The sequence below is a fragment of the Mustela lutreola genome, chromosome 4 (genome assembly GCF_030435805.1).
Source record: "Mustela lutreola isolate mMusLut2 chromosome 4, mMusLut2.pri, whole genome shotgun sequence".
Taxonomy (NCBI): Eukaryota; Metazoa; Chordata; class Mammalia; order Carnivora; family Mustelidae; genus Mustela; species Mustela lutreola.
Window position 1 is genome coordinate 21,770,627 of NC_081293.1, and position 16,671 is coordinate 21,787,297.

General features: G+C 39.3%; 1 long non-coding RNA gene across 2 annotated transcripts; it reads right to left on the minus strand.

Moving 5' to 3' along the window:
* Nucleotides 1-2,267: 2,267 nt before the first annotated feature.
* On the minus strand, nt 2,268-15,632 carry LOC131830276 (uncharacterized). Of its 2 annotated transcripts, XR_009353095.1 has the most exons (6): nt 15,578-15,631; nt 15,024-15,071; nt 14,339-14,573; nt 9,159-9,350; nt 6,297-6,354; nt 2,268-2,346 (listed from the first exon to the last, which is right to left on the minus strand). It is a non-coding gene; the product is annotated as an uncharacterized LOC131830276 (long non-coding RNA). The 2 variants fall into 2 exon arrangements; XR_009353096.1 differs by lacking the exon at nt 15,024-15,071 and having other exon boundaries at nt 15,578-15,632.
* Between the last annotated feature and the right edge of the window lie 1,039 nt (nt 15,633-16,671).

Sequence of the window (16,671 nt, forward strand, 5' to 3'; positions counted from 1 at the left end):
GTCCTACAGCAAAAACTTGTCAGCCTTGGCATCTAACAGAGCTGTACCAGAGTCAAGCCCTGATTCTGCTAACTAAAGACTCTGACCTTGGGTTATTTACCTGCCTATCTCAGTACCGCTTTCTCTATCTGGGAAATAAAGAAACAGTCATGCCCACTTCATGGACAGACTAGAGGAGGGAGTAGATAAATACACATGGCATTGACTTACACAGCATGCACCGCTGAAGAGAGAGAATGAAGTCAAGATCCATGTACAAATGGAGGTGATGATGTTTGGGGGCGGGGGTGGAAAGAAAGTATACAGCAGGGTTGAAGTCTAACTCTGTCTCCTACCCTGTTCCTAGTACCAATTGTGAGTTTAAAATATCAAATTCATTCTATTTCCTTCAGTCTTACATTGACACTGTCCATGATAATGTAGCACATTCTAGAAATTTCTTAAATCTTCACAACCATCCCGTGGGAGAGGTACTGGAGGGGGATACTCCTCCATGTTACCCATGTTGTATGATATGTGCCCTGCTAGACAGAGGAACATACACATGGAATCAATGATAGCAGAGGGCCAAGAAATCATGTTTTTAGCCCCAAATTGGCTAAGATTGTTAGCCATATAGGCAGGACACCCACAGCCAACCCAGAATCTGAGCTTGAGGAAAACACTGGAAGTCATCCACCCACCTTCCACCAAAGGCAGGACTTCCTTGTGTTGATTGTGTTCTTGGAGATCTCCCCACAAACTTAGGCACTTCTTTGTTTTCTGAAAATTTTTTTGAGTTCAAGCATGCCTCCAGACCCAGAGTCTACCACTAACCTATAAGACTCTTCTCTCCTCCATTCATCTAAACAAGAGGCATCTGCTCCAACCAAGAGCTTCCACTCACTGACAGAGACTAGAGCCTGCCTTTCCAAGTCCTGCTCTGTTCTCCCCTATGTGCGCAATGAACTTTCTTTTCCTCTCATCCAGACCAGATGTATTTCTCCTGGAAGGTCTAACTTAAGTTGTTTTCCATCAGTGGTCCCCCCATATTTCATAACAATCTCTCTTTCCCTTCAATTTGAAGCATATATTATTCATACAACCTATTTGGAAAATTATCATAGTGTAGCCTGTGATGCCACTGACATATACTCATACCTTACTGTACTACCTTCTTGACTTCTCCTTAAGAGAAGGAACAGTAATTTTTATTTTTTTTGTCAGCTACGTTATATAGACTGGTACCTAGCACACAGTAAAAATTTGATAAATATTTGTTGAGTCATAAGTTTAAAAGAAGGTTTCGTGGAATTGTGATTAACTTACATAAAATTAGTGCCCCCATATAAATAATAATGATAGTTTCCATTTATTGGGCCTCATTATTTGACAAAATTCTCTTCTACACATTCCAAGGGGATTATCTGATCCTATAATTGCAGTAACACAAAGTATGACAAAACAAAGGAAGAGAGATTCTTCCTAGTTTGCTAGGTGCACATCTGGTAAGAGGGTAGAATTGAACTTTCATATCAGGCGGTTTGACATCAGCTCCCATTTTTAACCACTGTTTTATATTGATTTTCAGTAGTTGGTTGAGCCACCTAGTATTTCTTTACATAAAGTAGTTTTGTTATTGGTCATAGTGTCGGCTCACAAGACTCCAAGAAGGGAAGCTACTGTCACCTCCGATTCCTGGAATGTGATTGTATCTCAATAGATTTTCAATCTGGTTTAGATCCTGTCAAACATCCAGTGAAAGAAAAAGTGACGTTGAGTGCATCTACTTTTATACCTGCTCCCACCAGCTCAGTCCGAAATATCCCTTCCATAATTATACATAAGTCTTTCTTGCAAAACATGCAAATGCCCAAATAACCTTAGTGGAGTTTCATTTTCCATGGCCGTTCCCTTCTAGCCATAATAGGCCAGCTGGCAAATATCTCCAAAACATAGTTAAAAATATATATTTTTTTATCTGTAATAGAAATGTCACTTGTCCTAGTATCCCCTTAAGCAGCAGGAGGGGGGGAGTGAGAGTGAGAGAGAGATCTATTTTGTGATTCTGCTTTTAAAATGCATGGCACTTTGTCCCTTTCAAACAAATGTTTCAATCTTTGAGGAGTTTTGGGTCCTGCGCCCAAGGTTTTTTTTTTTTTTTTTTTTTTTTTTTTTTTAATCACTTTCAAGTTTCTCTATATTCTTGGCTTATTTGGAATTCAGAGTCCTATTTTTAAAAAATAAAGGAAAAGAAAGAGAAATGGGCTTTCTTACCCTGATTTTTTCTGGAAGGTCAAAGGCCATTCCTCTCATCAATTCATGTAGCTCTGCAGGAACCCAGAGGAGCAGCCATGAAACCCAGCTCTGTCAGGGCATACAACCGTGGAAAGGAAAGGTTTGCTGACTTAATGAAAGCTCTGGAGCGGGAGCAAACTAGGAAGAACTGTTCCCATGTTCTCCGTGTCAATCCGCTGTGTCGGCTCAGTCTTGAAACTGAGGACCGAGAAAATCTTTGACTCTAAAGAACAACCGAATGAGCGAGACCGAGGGACCAAAGGGATTTAGACTTCTGTACAGTCCCTGTAGTATGTTACTGCCTTAACTGCTTTGTCCCCTGGCCGCTGCAGCAGTCTCCTGTGTCCTTCCCCTTGGTCCAATTCACACTGATGTTTTCTTAAGTAAGCCTTCCCTTGACCGTCCCCTCTCACTGAATAGTCACTCCTCACCCTCCATATTTCAGCTCACTCACTGCTTTATGCTATTTTTCACCACCTCCTCTGAGTCATTTACTATCCTAGACACAGTGGATAGAACCGGGAGCAGAAACAAGGGGAAAAAAAGCCAGTATGCAAATAAGCAAGCACATACATAGGATTTCCAGGGTTCATGAGTGCTGTGAAGAAAAACGAAGCATGATAAGGCCACAAACAAGAACCAGACAGGAGGTTGCTGTGTTGCTTCGGCTGTTCAGGAAAGGTTTCTTGAGTGTGGTGACAAAGGAGCTGAGATCTGCAGAATGTGAGGCTGAGACAGGCCAGTATTTGAGAGAAAAGCATTTTAGGCAAAGGTAACAGCAATCACAAAGACACTTGGGTAAGAGGAGGTGAGAACGGCAAGAAAGAGAATGTGGCTGGAGGGGAGGACTTGGTGGAGGGACGTATGTGACTGATCGGTCAGAGCAGTAGTTGGGGCTAGATTATAAAGAGGTCTGCGGGCTGTGATATGGGTTTGGGATTTTATTCTAACGGAGATGGGAAGCCAGTGATGATTTTTTGAGGGGAGATGTGATATGATGTGACCTTTGGTTTAAGGAGAGAGACACCATGGGGCAAACAGGCTGACCATGCATGGGTCCTCATGGAGTGACCATGCTAGATGCACCATCTGTGTGACAGTCGTGTGATATGTCAGGTGAGAGAGGCAATGGAATCCAGAGTGGTAGAGGTGGAGCTATTATGAACGGACTGCATTTTGTGATACATTGGGAGGTTAGTCTCTGCATTAATCACAGTTTTCATGTGGGGTGAGAAAAGGAGAGAAATAAGAGGACTTTGGAGTTTTGGGTCTGAGAAAATTAAGAATAAAAAGCTGAAATTGCCATTTACTGAAAGAAGATTATCAGCAGAAATGATTTTGGATGAAATATCAAAATTTTGTTTTTGGAACTATTAAGTTTGAAATGCCTATATCAAAGGGAGAACATCCCCTTGGTTCCTCTTACTGCTGAATAAGGTTATGTAAAGACAAGCGTGGAGAAAGTGTTACGTCCTCAAGACGTTCCAATCAGTCTTCTCTAGGAGTTTCCAAACCTGGCTGCTCACAAGACACAGAAGATAGGTTTCTATTTCTTTGTCAACAGTATGTCTCTACTTATGGAATCACTTTTGACAAAATTTGTTTCAGCAGCCCCATGACCACAACAAGCATGGTGCTTCTCTAGTAGGATTCCAGAGACTTGGCATACAGTTTTCATGACCAAGATCTATTACAACAATGCAGTAAGAATACACAACTGTGTCAGTAAGGAAAAAAGATATCTCAAGCGGTATCTAATATGTGTCTAGATTCACATGCAGGCTTCTCTAGTAGGATTCCAGAGACTTGGCATACAGTTTTCATGACCAAGATCTATTACAACAATGCAGTAAGAATACACAACTGTGTCAGTAAGGAAAAAAGATATCTCAAGCGGTATCTAATATGTGTCTAGATTCACATGCAGGCTTTGGCTCTCCCTAAAAAGTTCACAAAGAACACATTCTCTCTCCACTCTTGAAAAGCAGTAGGAAATGCATACACTGTTCTTCTGCTCAGATACCCCCAGTGGAAACTCAGAGGCCAGGATTTTCATTAGGAACTGGTTATGTTGGCATGATGGCTGGCCATAACTATCAAGTTCCAGACCCCATGCTTGATGTGACAGGCAGGCAAAGTGTTTTTATCACATAGAGAACTTGACATGATCCAAGTATCCAGACACCAGGCAAGGGCTAACATGCACACAGACCTTTCCAAAGATTAGGCATGCTGTATTAATTCTTTCCTGCCTAATTATAGATTTCAGGACAGGAACACTAGCATAGATTCAGATATCACAAGCTATGGAGTGAGACTTAGCTGTCGGTTTTTAAAAGATTTATAGCTAAGTCTGATGATCACCCAGGTTTGAGAACCATCACTTGTAGTTCAACAATAGGAAGCTACTTTTCCAGTAAACACACAGTCAGGCATGGAAGGGGACAACGGAGACACCCTCTTTCAATAAATAACTGAAGTTTTAGGTAAATTCACTCACCACTCTTTCCTCATCTGTAAATGAATGGGGGTGGATTTAAAGGATTCCCCAAAGCCCCATCAGCTCTAATAGTTCTCTGGTATAGATGAGAGAAAGCAGTTGAAATGGAAAGATACAAGCATCTTGCCCAATGCCCTTCCTTACTCCCTCTCTTCACCTTCTTTGAAATCCAGAGGGATGCCTGAGCTGAGACATATGGTAAGATCAAGAGATGCAAAGACTGCCTTTAACAGATTTCCTCTCTACATTAATGTCGCAAGTGACAAGACAATGGCATAGGAGAAGAAGGAAATGTACATAGTGTATGAGAATGAAAGAAAGAAATTAAAACTTGAAGAGCCAGAAGGGCACCTTGGGGAATTTTAAAGACAAGTCTACCCTAAGACAACTCTACTGATAAATCTAGATCCCCAACAGGGGGTGGGGGTGTTCTTTAGCATATTTTCTATCTGAAATCTTTCACGGGCTTCATGAGAAAACTGTGCATGCATGTTACCTGCTATAACCAAGACAAAATGAGAGACTCAAGTTTGTAACTCTGCCATAGAATTGAGAGATCTTGATGGCAAACTTCTTCGTTTATATTGAGGGTCTACAGAGGGGTTGAGTGGTTGTAAGTGCTCCATTAAGGTATAGATTGGGACTAATAAAAGGATTAACACCTGACATGTATTAAACCCCTTTTAATAGAGCAGATCAATACTACTACTACTACTAATAATAATAATAATGATGATGGCAGGTTCTCTTAAAAAGTCTCAAGTTTAAAGAAAAACACCCCTCTCTCATTTATCTTCTCTCTAGTAGCTCAGATTCCTTCTGTCTCCTGAACTGCATCCATATACAATCATATATTAGTATCCCATCAAAATAAACATGATATCATCTCAAATTTTTCACTTTCTATTCACTACAAACTTACTATAAAATGAGATTTCTCCCCAAGTGTGTCCATGAATGCTGCTCTCATCAAGTATATCAACAACCTCCCCGTCGCTTGATCCTGCCGTTTTCATCTCCCTCAGGTTTCTGACCACATCGACAGAGTTCACCGTTATTCCCTCCAGCTTCTGTGATACTGTACTGACCCAATTTTTCTCTACAACTCATGGAAAATCCTCTAGCTATACGTGTGTGTGTGTGTGTGTGCACGCGTGTGAGCACACTTGTGTATAGAGAGTAGGGACAATATGCACAAGAGTGAATAAAACTTGAACTCAATGAATTTTTACATACACACACACATGTGTAACTACCATCCTGATAGGGATATAACATATTTTCAGCAGGTCGCCTCCCGCTACCTCCCAGGCAACACACTCCCGCTCCAAGAATTCAGAGCTGTTCTGACTTCTGTAAACAGACATTGCAGGGCTCCCAGTAGCAGCAGGAGGTAGTAAGCCCGCTGACAAGCAGTTTGCATACGTCCCTGTGAGAAAATTTATTTTCTTTTAATATCCCATTGGACAAATTAGGTAACACGGGCAAGCCTAGGTTAAGAGTAGAGCAAGAGACTCACCTTCTTGTTGAGAGGAGCTGCAACGTCATGGTCATTACAAAAGGATGTCCCTGCTATGCTAAATACAGAGAGGGAGGGAGAGAAAAAGAGAGTGAGAGAGTGAGAAATTTGTCCATATGTCCTCTCCCCATCTCCCACCTCTCCAACTCTGAGTCAAATGACATCATGACAGGGGAAAAGCCTACTGCCTTCCCATCCGTCTCTAGAACCAAGTCCTCAGTAACCTAGATGTTAATAAATATTGTGTTAAAGGAATTAATGACTAATGGTTGATAGTTTTTTAGGTCCATGTTTTATAACTTCCTCTTGATGTGTAGAGAATGGCCCTAGAACATGAGCGCTGCAGATTTGCAGGACAAATCCAGAGTAGGGATACAGTTTACCAAAATGGGTGGATATTACGGTTCGTGCTGCCATGACAGCCTCTTCCTATAGCCCCATGTTCCAAGTCAAGGAAAAATCTGTAATTTTTGATGTTGCTGTTCTTTCAGAACCTCTGCTTCTGTTTGGTTTTCTTGTTAGTTTTCTGCCAGATGAATTGTTTATTGTCCCTTCTGCTTTCAATTACGTTCAGTAATAAGGCTAATGATAATAACAGCTAATATTTGTTGAGTGCTTAGAATGTGGCAGGCACTATGATACACATCTTTAATTATTACATTTCATTCTCAAAATATTTTTATGTAGTAATATTTTTATTTCCATTTCAGAAGCTAGGATCCTTACCATCAGAGAATGAAGCAACATTCCAAGGTATCGAAGAAAATGTGGTAGGCCTCAGACACAAGACTATCTGATTCCAAGCTCATCATCTTGAGCAACATATCATTCTGGCTCTCGTGGATATATTTGTTTAGAATTTTTAGAGTTAAACATTTAGTAGAATTTACCAACATGAATAGATTCTTCAGATTGTACATAACTTTAAATGTCATCTGGTTCAAAATCCAAAGTTTGAAACACTTGGCAAGCACCCACCTGGTTATTTTTGTAATCCCTCCAGTAATAAGGTAGCTAATGGCTTTATTAGAAAGCCTATGACTTTCTAAGGTACAAAATGTATTTCATGATCATAACGAAGTTGAAACCCAACAGATTATCCTGAATTCTTAGGTATGCTAATATTATAATCTACCATCTCACTGCCTGTAAATTGGTAGCAATCAAACAAGGGAACCTGGTAGAGATTAGGTTGACAGGGCTCTCATTTTATCGTTGGCAAAGCTGGATGGGAATTGTTTATGGCTTCCTACCTCAGACCTCGTTTTAAATTGAAATGCTAGATCAGAAATGGGGAGACTGGAATGGGAGATTTATTTCATTGGGAGGAGGGAAAAAGAGCAAAGGTTCGGGGCCTGTCAAGCTCCGTAATGGGAGGCAAATACTCAACATTTAAGAGAAAAAGAAATATTCAGATGAGCCCCCAGGCCAGTATGTTAGGTCAGGATCCATGCCTTCCCATGGGAGAGAATCCAACTGCTGTCAGATTCTCCCTGAGTATCTATGATCAGATTAGGAAATTCCTCTTACAGAAGGGACAGGGAGGGAAGGAATTGGCAAACTGAAACACAAGTACTCACTCAGAAATGCCAAATTTGGAATGCATATGTGTGTATGCGCACATGTTTGTGGATCAAGGCAACTGAACTAAAAATCTCCTCAGGGAATCCTGGGGAAGTGAGAAGTGCCCCTCCCCCACCCCAACAGTATTCCTGCATCATCCAGTAGAAAGGAGTACGGTTCCTCTTTCTTAACAAAGCTGAAGTAAATGGTGGTGACTATAGGGGAAATGAGGGGTGTTATTTAGATAAATTATCTTTCAGATCTGTTTCACAGAATGTTTTCCCTGTAGTTTGTTCCTTAAGAAAAGGGTTTATTTTCCTCCTCCCCTCCTTTGGGCCTAGAACTCTGGGGAATGCAGTTATCCTCCTGTCTGGAAATCTATAAAACCCCTTAGTCTATTAAAGGGTATGGAAAGTACAACAGTCAAAACAAAGCAAAGAGCCATTAAATATAACTATCAATCCCTCATTTCCCCCATATAACATTTTTTTTAATTTTTTAATTTTTTTAATTAAATTATTTAATTTATTTTCAGAAAAACAGTATTATTTTTTCACCAAACCCAGTGCTCCATGCAATCTATTCCCTCTATAATACCCACCACCTGGTACCCCAACCTCCCAACCCCCGCCACTTCAAACCCCACAGATTGTTTTTCAGAGTCCATATAACATTTTTTATTAGTCCGTAGAACTAGTATCTGAGAAAACAGAGGTCACCACTTAACCATCGTTCAAGTTGTACACTGCACAAATCCTGAGGATCACTTTTACCTTATTGTTCTCCTAGCTTTGTGTAGTTATTATTTCAATTTCCCGGCAGATGGCAATAAAGTTTCTTAAGGAAGGGATGTCTTTTCTTTTCTTTCTTTCTTCCTTTTTTTTTTTTCTTCATTTTCCAATTCACCTGAATTCACCCTTTACTGAAGCTAGAAGGATATCCTTATGCATCTCAGAGCTATGCTTTTCACTGGCACTGAAAGAAATTGTGTGATCCAAGACATGGTTCCTTTAAGGTAGTAAGCTGAGTTGTACTCCTTCAGGGTTTTTAAATAACATAAAATTGGTGTTCCAGGAAACATTAAATTCAATTTACCTCAAATATCCAATACCTTCAACTGGAGATTTTTTTTTTTTTTTTTTTTTTTCTTTTTGCCTTCTTCAGAACCTAATAAAACTAGTCAGCAAACAAATGGGTTTCCTCTCTGACCTGGGACAATGTGCCACATGAAACCACAGAGTTCTTTGCCCCAAGGCAGTAGCATTAGTAGACTTCATTAGTTAAAGGGATTCTGGTTACCTGTGGATTTGTAGGAGTCCCCTGCAACAGTGATTAGCCAATGAGCTGGCAGCCAGAGTGTCTTTCTTCCAATTTGGCCTTTGTGACACCCGTGATTTTGGCATATGAATGGCTGTCTACTCCCATTTCCTCGTATGGGAAATTGAGGTGATCATGTCTGCCATTCTCGCCTTTTGAAACTGTGGAGCGGAACTACACTCAATTGATTAAAAAAAAAAAAAAAAAGAAAAGACGTTATAAACCATAATGTAATATATAAAATATAAAGGATTCTAAAATTTCCATTTTCTCCTTAAGGCAAAGGTCACGAGCTGTAGTCTTTAAAGGACCAGTTAAGTAGTTCTATCAGCTATGAAGCTATTGGCTCTCCACTTCTAACACAGGCCTCTTTTTTTTTTTCCATTTTTTTTTTTCTGTTTCTTAATTCTTTATTACGGTGGAGTTAAGAAAGCTATTTCTTTTTTTTTTCCCCCTAAAAAAATATATTTTTTAATTTTTCAGCATAACAATATTCATTGTTTTTTGCACCACACCCAGTACTCCATGCAATCCGCGCCCTCTCTAATACCCACCACCTGGTTCCCCCAACCTCCCACCCCCGGCCCCTTCAAAACTCTCAGATTGTATTTCAGAGTCCATAGTCTCTCATGGTTCACCTCCCTTTCCAATTTCCGTTAACACAGGCCTCTTTATATTATTTTGTACGTCAGCTTATGCAAACCTCCTGGCTTAGCAAACTACTAGAAGCTGCCTCCAGAGGGCGCTGGAGAGAGTCTAGGGGCTAGAGGAGGGACGAAGAACTTGCTCCTTGCAGTCCTGCTAGGATTTCAGTGCCTGCATTTGTTCTGTTTCTACTTTGCATTTCTTTGTCTATCACTGTGGGCATCACATTTTACCACCCCCATAAAAGCAGTCCTTTCCAGAACGAGCAGTTCATCCTCGTGTGCCAACTGTCCAGCCTTCACAGATTAAGCTTTATTGTGCCTTTTCCAAGACCTACACGGCAACCAGTGTCCTTTTCTGCAAAAGCCCAGGGTGCCCCTCAGGTTTCCTTCTCGGGGGCTTATTTTGCTCTTGAGGGGCTCTCCCAAGACCTGTGCATTTTAATAGGTACAATCACTTGCCTGTTTTTCTCCGAACCCCTGAGGCAGCAGCAATGGCTTCCTGCAGCTAGCTGCGTGGGTTCCCTCGCCTCACTGGCTCCTGACTAATACAGAAGCAGAAACGAAGCGGACTTGGGATAATTGTTTTTCTTACACATTTACTCTCGATTTGCATAGTAAACATATAATAGTCTCCACTTCTACAGATTTATGTGTTCTCTTTCCTCTCTTCCTTTTTCTTTTTATTGAAGCATGTAATGCTCTTGCACTGGTTTAATTTACACGTGTCTGCTAAACGTGTGTGTCCAATGAATATTTCACTTTTCCATTAATGTTATTGGAAAAATTTGAGGACCATTACAACAAAAAAAAGGCAACTCTCGCTGGAACGCAGTATTGAGGAGAAATAGAGAGTGATGGGGACAGTGACAAAACAGGGAGGACATAGTGAAGTGGAGAATTGATTTGTTTGCCGATGATTACAAGGGAGGCATGTGAGCTCAGCACCACTAGATCCTCCAATGCTTCGCGAGACAACAGAAATCCAGAGTTTGGTGTTCTCAATGTAATGCTCACAACTTACGGAAAAGAACATTAAATATTGCACTGGCTAACACTGGATGGCACAAACAATAGCCATCCGTGGGACAGAGCTGGTCTAGGAGATGTCAAAGTTGCTTTCCGGCAACCGCTACTGTTTCTGTAAGCCAAATTTTCATGCATATACTCATACTCTTGGAAAATTACTTTGCAACGGAAGGAGAACATACCCCCTGCAGCCATGAAGAAAAGCCCAGTTATTAATGGAAGTCTTTGACCACATAATCATGATTTTAGAAAGTCCTATTAAGAAGTAAGTGCTCTTTATTACTGAAACAATTTAGGAAAAAGTTGATGTTGAAAGGTTTTGAGGAATAGAGGCTCACTTGGAAAGAAAATCCTCTAAATTACCTTTTAAAACCACTTGAATATAATTGACATTTCTATCCAAAATAGAAACCTCAATATAGTAATAGCAAGTTCCAGACCCATGAATGGTATTAGCAGTTCTTTGTACAGAACAACTGCTGTTCACTAGGGGAACTCTGAAAAGTTTTGGAAAATGTTGATTGTGGGTTATCATCTTTCAGTAGCATATGATTTTGGAACTTTTTAATGGTAGATAATTGGGCAAAATTTGTAGTTTGAGATATTCTTGCACATGCTGGTGGACTGAACATAGTATTTACAGTGGGAAGATTCCAGTTTTAGTTTACAATCAGTTAATTTGCCAATGAATCATTCATTTAATGGGACTAGCTGTTTGTTGATTAAGAAGCTGTGAAGAAAGATTGTCTACTTTCTTTTCACTTTCGCTCAACCCGTTTAAATTACCTTTATCCTTCCTATCTTATCCTATTTCCAGCCGCCAGAGTGTTACTGAATTTTCACTTCCCACCTACCTAGATAACATTTTTGAAGACTTTATTTTTTTTAGAGCAGTTTTAGGCTCATGGCAAAAAGTATAGAAATCTCCCAGAGACTGAATATATGTTGACATGTGATCATAACCCATAACCCAAAGTCCATAGTTTATAGTTGACTCTTGGTATTGTATATCCTGTGGGTTTAGATAAATGTACAATGACATATAACCATCATTACAGCATCATACAGAGTATTTTCACTGCCCTAAAATATCCTCTGTACTCTACCTAGTCATCTCCCCCCTTCACTCTAACCCCCTGGCATCTACTGATCTTTCTACTATCTCTATAGTTTTGCTTGGGAGCTCATTTCTTTGTAGCGCTGAAAAATATTCTATTGTCTGAATGTGTCCCAGTATTATTTATCCATTCACCTACTGAAGGGCATCTCAGTTGCTTCCAAGCTTGGGCAATTATGAATAGATAATGTGCAGGTTTTTGTACTGACACAAGTTTTCCACTACTTTGGGTAAAATACCAATGAGTGTGATTACTGAATCATAGAATACTACATTCAGTTTTGTAAGAAATGCCCAAACTCTTTCCCAAACTGTCTGAACCATTTGGAATTCCCCCCAACCATGAGTGAGAGTTCCTATTGATCTATATCCTTGCCCAGTATTTGATGTTGTTGCTATTCTGGATTTGGGGCATTCTAATATGTATGCCATGAAACCTCCTTGTTTTACTTACTTTTATTTCCCCCATAACCTATGCCTTGAGGAGAAGCAACCTGATAGGCTTTGTTTTGTTTTGGTTTGGTTTGGTTTTTCTGGGCCATTTTTGTGTATATCTTCTTTGAGGAAGAGTCTGTTAAGATCTTTGGCTCATTTTTTAATCTGGTTGTTTCCTTATTGTTGAGTTTTAAAATTTCTTTACTTATTTTGTCTAACAGTCTTTGTCAGATAAGTCTTTTGAAAATAATTTCTCCTAGTCTGTGGTTTATTTTCTTATTCTCTTTATTCTCTTCTGGGGAACAGATTTTTTTTTCTTTTTCATGGATCATGCCTTTAGTGTCATACCTAGAAAGTTATCACTGTACCCAAGATCATCCATATTTTCTTCTATGCATTATATTCTAGGACTTTAATAATTTTGCATTTTATATTTTTGTCTGTGTCTCATTTTGATTTAATTTTTATGAGGAATGTGAGGTCTGTGTCCAGGTTCTTGCGTTTTTTTGCATGTCAGACATCCATTTCTTTTCAGAACCATTTTGTTGAAAAGACTTTGTTTGCAAAGATCAGTAGATGCCAGGGGGTTAGAGTGAAGGGGGGAGATGACTAGGTAGAGTACAGAGGCTCAGTGGGTTAAGCCTTTGTCTTCGGCGCAGGTCATGATCTCAGGGTTCTGGGATTGGGTCCTGCATCACATCAGGTTCTCTGCTCAGCAGGGAGCCTGCTCCCACCCGCCTCCACCACCGCCTGTCTCTCTGCCTACTTTTGATCTCTCTCTCTCTGTCTCTCTGTCAAGTAAATAAATAAAATCTTAAAAAAAAAAAAAAAAAAGACTTTGTTTGCTCTGTCATTTTGTCTTTGTTCCTTTGTCAAAGATCAGTTGAGTATATTTGGGTCTATTCTGGACTCCCAATTCTGTTGAATTATTTCATTTGTGTGTCACAAACAGGACATTGTAACTTCATAGTTAAGTCTTGACATCAGGTCGTGTCAGCCCTTCAACATTTTCTTCTCCTTTAATATTGGGTTGTCTAGTTTGCTTCTTTTATCTCTCCATGTGATCTATAAACTTTTAAATATTCTCCTATTGATTTCTTTTTTAAAATGTTTTGTTTTTCTTCTTCCCCTGTTAAGCTGTTTGTATAGCTGCCCTCCATGATTCCATAGTTTTTCTTCTAAGAATACTTCAAGTGAGACTCTCCTACTACCTCTCCTTAACTTATTAACTATTGTATATGCAAGGTTTAATATTCAGCTCTTTTCATTCTTTCCCCATATCCTCATCCTGAGCAATTTTATCTACACTCTTTGCTTGAATTATAGTTTATGTTATGATAGATCCTATGGTGCAGATTTGGTTCCAACCTCTTTCTTGATTTCACACAAACCATACCACATGATTTTTGAGCCTCCCCAGCTGGCTTTAAAGGACTCCCCATCCCAACATTACCACAACAGATGATTTATCTTTCCCCCTCTTTTCCATCAGCTTCTATCATCTCTCTTGGAATTAAAACCATTAAGCCTGGGCATTCACTCTCTCGCTTATCTCTCAAGCCAATGAGTCAGGACACCTCCTCTTTTCTTGCCGTGTAGGATTTTTAAAGTCTCTTTAACTTCTCCTCGTTTTCACAACAGCTATCCTCTCAGTCAAGAACCTAAATTCCTCTTATCTGTGCTTCTACTACAAGCTGTGAAAAAAACATTCGGGTACTTGTCATGCCATAAATCAACTCCTCGTCCACTTGTGGACAGAAATTTTACCACAGCACAATTACAATCTACTTTTCTGCCTAAAAAAACACACATTAGCTTAGTTTTTATAAATACTTTGTCCTCTGGCTGTGATTGACTCTGCAGCTTTCTTTCTGTGTTCCCTTTGGGCCCTTTACCCCTGTGTCCATATAGGATCATTTTCTTTTCATCGAACTTACCTTGATCTTGATCTTGATCTTTGCAGGCCATTCTCAACCTCTTTCCTTTTGTTATGTATTCAGTATTCTTGTCTAACCATCTTTCCTTTTATTCAGTGTTGAATTTATCTATTTGCTTGCTGGTGTCTCTAGTTAGACAAAGGAAGATATAAAGACCATGACCTACATATCAAATCCGATTAGTTAGTAGATGTATGAAGCTCTGCGTTGACAAGATTTCTGAAGGTTGGTTGAACTAAGGAAAAAATGACATGATTGATATTATTGTCTGCTCCAGAGAAGATACCAACTGACACATGTTTGTATTCCTTGCACTAGAAGGCATCACATTTATCTAAATATTATTGAATATTATTGGATCATATTTATCTGAGCACCTGTTATATGTAAGGCATTATGTTAAGACCAATTTGTCTATAATTTTACTCTTCTAATCATTGTTTGTGGAACAGAATCCTTAAATGAGGAGAAATAAACTGCTAAGTTGTATTTTTATATAAGGACACATAGTACATGGCAAAGGCAGGATTAACCTTATGTCCTCTGACTCAAATACCTGCATGTCTTTGAGAAACCCATGCTACACCCAATGTTCATTAAAGTCAATAGATTGGTGGAAGGATTTGATATACTCCTGGTCCTGTGCCAGATATTGTTAGAATAAGGATACAAAAGAAACTCTTACCCTTGCCTTCTTTGAGTCCACATGAATGTGACAGAGAATATGGAGTAGCTGACAGAAAAATTAAGACTAGACATTATTCTGCATCCCTACTTGTTTGGGAAAAGCAAATGAGAGAAAGAAAGAAGAGTCATTTTATAATTGCAAGGCTATAATGGTGGTAGTGTAAATGGAGATGCTATGAAATCTCCCATGGGGAGTCAAGTACTCCTTATTAAGATGAATTTTATTCTTTTTTAGAAAAACAGACTACCTTATGTCCATTAGGTGTTGCTATTTTAGGCATCCTTTAGCTATCTTGAGGGAAGTTAGAATGGATGATGCCCTTATTATTGGAGCTACAATTAGGTGGTGAGAATCTCCCCTTTCTCAAGAACAAAAGGCCATATAAAGTACTGGAAAGAACCTTGATTCCATCCATGCATGGAAATTTTCATCCTACCACTTAGTAATTTTATAATTTTTTGTAAGTAACATATTTGTTCTACATCATCCATAAAATGAGGATAAGACCTACTTAATGGGATTTTGTGCTAATGAAGTGAAATAATGCTTACAAAACTCTTGATATGAGGGAGGTGGTATGCAGTGGGAAGTGTGATGGTGACAGCCATGATGCCTATGGTGTTAATGACAACAATGACAATGGGATGATGATGACATCACAGGGGACTTTGGTTATGATGCAGAGCCAGGATCTCCCAGCTCTGTATTCCAGATCTAGCACCTGAGTCCTGATTAGTCTCTCCAAGCTTAGTCAGCTTCCATTTTCTCTAGGAGTTACCTTCTGCTGTGTATTCACATACTCAGTGGTAACAACCATACTTTGCATTTTATAATATTTGACAGTTCAGATATTTTCTGATTAATTAATGTTACAGAACATACTTGAAAGAAATCCTGGCATGTAAGACGTCCTATATAAATGTTAGCTGTTATTAGTATTAATGTTATCAATATTTGTTAGTGCATTTAATGATTATATCAATATACCGGGGAGTAGAGGGGTGGCTCAGTGGGTTAGTCATCTGCCTTTGGCTCAGGTCATGATCTCAGGGTCCTGGGATTGAGCCCCACATCAGGCTTTCTGCTCAGCAGGGAGCCTGCTTCCCTCTCTCTTTCTGCCTGCCTCTCTGCCTACTTGTGTTCTCTCTCTGGCATATATATATATATATATCTCACACTGGGAAGTAAAAAGAGGATTTTTAAATTCCCAGTAAAGAGACTAAGATACCAAATCTCTTAAGAGTCTGGTGATTGCCAGCATTTTGCTCAGTGCTCAAGGGCCAGTGACTTTTTTTAAGATGACTTCTCCCAACACCTGTGCATGGCTGCTCACACAGCACGTTCTTAGTCAATATTGTTAAATCCTTATGTAATTGATTTACAGAAGCCATAGGAAAACATTGGTTCAGAAGCCTATTTAGGTCTAAGTCAAGGTCTAAGTCAAAAATAACCTCCATATTAATTTCAAAAATAAGAATTAAAGAATTAAAACTTGACTCAAACATTTATATGCAAATAAAACATAAAACTAATTAAATATTCATACTATATAAACTGCACAAAAGATTTGCTTCAAGTCACAAGATCTTGTGTATCCACCGATCCTTCAAATATCCTCCATTGACTAATTTACTTGCTTTTGTTA